The following is a 3,141-nucleotide window of genomic DNA, read 5'->3' as shown; positions in this document are numbered from 1 at the left end:
TCGGGAGAAAAAATAGACAGCATCTTGCATTTAGACATGTCAACACACAAATCTTCGCATATCTGCGGTGGTAGGAATGCAAATGAGGTGTGTGCCTATATGCTCCGAAAGTTATTTTTGTTGCTCCGAAATGGACTCTTGGATGCTCCAAAAGGTACTCCAAAGTGACTCAAGCCAATCAAATCACTAACATTGTCTGAAAGGGTGATGTAACATATCTGCATAGTTAACATCTGTTATCTCTGTCTTCACTGGGCAGACTACAAGGTGCCCCTTCATTGCCTTTGGTATCTTCACTTTTCATTGATGATAACCTTTTTTCGTGATCACTTGTTCACGTTCCACGTTCTCATTAAAGTGTAGTGCTGCCAGGCGGGTCCTACTTGTTGTGCAGAAACCAGGTATTACGACGAACCACAGCATTCCATTTGTTTGGCATGGCTTTCAGTTTATGGTGCCGCTCCCCTCTCCCGTCCTTCTCTTTTCCCCACGAAAGTAAAAAAAGTGTGCAATAAAAGAGCATTAAAATATTTTTGGGATTGTCTCTTTATGATTCCATTTCAGATGCAGCCTCAGTATTCAAAAACCTAGAAAGTATTGCTCCGAGTGCCTTGTTTTCTCATTTAAAAGTGCACTCCACATTCACGGAAAGAGAAGCCTATACGAATGGCGGAATGAAAGGACTGCCCATTGGGTAATCCCAAATTGGCTGAGCAATTTCTTAATCTGCAGGCTGCTGCAGTTATTCCGACTTTGATTGCCTTCTCCCTAAACCCGCAAAAAGAGTCTCCGAGCTAGAGGTCGGGGGGTAGAGTTCCTTGGGGGGAGGGGGGGGGGGTCAAATAGAGATTTCTTTCCGAAGCATCACGAGTCAGCTGTCAAATGTGTTGTTTGGTGCTTAAACAGCGGTCATTTTGTCTGCAAGAGGTTTCATAAATATTGTTACTCGCTGTAGATGAGATATTTAGCCAGTGTACCAATGAGCACATTAAAGACCACTCGTCTGGGCTTAGTAGTGACACAGGACCGCATGCCGGTACGACGCTCATTCAGATTAAAATGTGTCGGGATGACAATTTAACCTACGGCTCCCGAGTATTGCAGCATGAGCTTATGGTCATATATTGTGGAGACAAGAAAACAAATACCAATCCTTGCGGTGTTCAAGCTCTGACTGCCTCGCGTGCCCGCTCATCACCCCGTTGTCGGTCCTCGTTATTTTCGTCTTTTTCCATTCCCCACACATTCACCCCCCCCCCCCCTCCTCCTCCCCTCGGGGGGAAGGGAGCGCTCGGTTTTGATCGCAGCGATGGCCGCCTGCAGGAAGCAGTCGCCCTCCTTGAACAGGAGGTGGTCGTCAATGAGCTCCTGCTGTGTCTTCTTGTACATGTCGGTCAGCGGGTAGCAGGTGCCCTTCAGCTCGCTCTCCAGCATGCGCAGAGTCGAGCTCACCTTCTCCTCCATCTCGCAGTACCAGGCCTCCGTCAGACACGGGTTGAAAGGGTAGCCAGGCAACGAGCGTCCGCAGTGCACGCGGGTGGAGATGACGAACTGGTCGTCGGGGTTCACGTTGACCAGGGTGTTGAGGTCTCCGAAGTCCGTGGGCGGATGCTTGTCGGTCACTTTGAAGCCGCTGTGGTAGTCGTCGATCACCTGTTTGAAGAGGATGGCGAACAGCGTGTACGATTCGACATTAGGGGTGCACAGGCCGTCGCCGCTGTCGAGGTTCTCCACGCCGGACTGTATGACGTCGAGCAAGGTGGCTCCCATGGCGGTCTCGCGAGTCTTGAGCCTTTCGAAGACATCTTTAGTCAGGTACTTCTTAACAGCGACTTGAGGTCCTCAACATCCTGGAGCTTTTTGAAGCGCGCATTCAGCTTGTCTAGCGTTGCCTGGCCGACCATGTTGCTGCCTGAGTTGTGATGACTACCGGAGTTGGACGATAATCAGGCGCCGTACCCGAAAGGCACGACCGCGCGCTTGAGAAGCGAGAATTTTCTTTTCACGACTCTCATGTAGTGTCGGGCCGAGTCGGGTTGGTTGTAGCTTCGACCTTCGCGGCCCTGGGTTCGTGATCGTCTGCCTCGTGACGTTCGGTGCTACAGTGTCGTCCTTAGGACCGACGTTCCTTTTCGGCGGATCGGGCAGCGTAACTTCGCTCGGACGTTCTGGGTCATGGCGGGGCGAACGGAGGACCGTACGATGGCGGTGGAACTCCGAACGGTATCCGACGTACGGTCCAAAGGACCTTTGAAAGGGCGCAAATGGGAGAGCTTCGGGTGGCGTGACGATTGGGGAGAAGGACGGTGGAAGCCGACCTTGGCTTTCGGCACACAGCTTCGCATGAAAAGCGCTGATTCTCGACGCCTCCGCTGGAACGGGAGACGTTCACTGTGGTCTGGGTGTTAACGTCCATTGGGGTGCGTGATTCACTCATGGCTACGGCGTTGTCAAAGATGTACTTGGCTGTTTGAGAAGGACTCTGCCGGCCGCTTCTCCCTCTGCGGCCCTACATCGATCGTGGCTGCTCGCTGGGATCTGCGCTCCCGGCGCCCCCGGAATCCTATAATCTGAGCGCGCCCGCTGTCCTATACCAGGTTCGGGACCGTTGACTTGCTCTCATTCAGGGTGCGTCCTTGGAATGGTGCTGGAATATCAGCCGGCGCCAGTCCTTGTGGGGCTCGTGGCTGTCCGTCGCAGCGCAGGCGGGAAGTGAACCCCACGAGGCTGTCATGCTCCATGATCCACCACGTCGCAGCCTCAAGCGTTCGGGGGCGTTTCCGTGGGTGCTGAGGAGGCGGCCGATGGCCGCGACTGTGGCTGCCCGGGGAGCGCGACCGGTGGTAAGAAGACCGCTGCAGGTGTGGGTGGCGTGGCCGCCACCACGGTCGGCCTCGTGGCATGGCTGCAGGTAGTCGAGGTCAAGAAGAGGCATGATTGGACAAGACGAAGATGTTATTACTTAACACTCAACACTCTTCGCCGCGATTATAAATCTCAGCACTCTTCGCCGCGATCAATAAAAGGCTTCAAGTTATTGATGTTAACAGGTCCGCCGAGTGCGCCCGTTAAGGGGCATCGTATTCGATATACGAGGCGTATAATTCGCGCCTCAGCCACGAATGGCCCATCCCATCGTTT

At 53.4% G+C, this 3,141-nt stretch overlaps 1 pseudogene; it reads right to left on the bottom strand.

The window, feature by feature from the left end:
• Window positions 1-1,215: 1,215 nt before the first annotated feature.
• LOC121837870 lies at window positions 1,216-1,904 on the bottom strand (annotated as a pseudogene).
• Window positions 1,905-3,141: the final 1,237 nt, after the last annotated feature.

The sequence above is a fragment of the Ixodes scapularis genome, unplaced genomic scaffold (assembly GCF_016920785.2).
Source record: "Ixodes scapularis isolate PalLabHiFi unplaced genomic scaffold, ASM1692078v2 PGA_scaffold0__279_contigs__length_252992795, whole genome shotgun sequence".
Classification (NCBI taxonomy): domain Eukaryota; kingdom Metazoa; phylum Arthropoda; class Arachnida; order Ixodida; family Ixodidae; genus Ixodes; species Ixodes scapularis.
The sequence above is the reverse complement of the archived record's forward strand: the minus strand, read 5'-3'. Positions and strand labels throughout refer to the sequence as shown.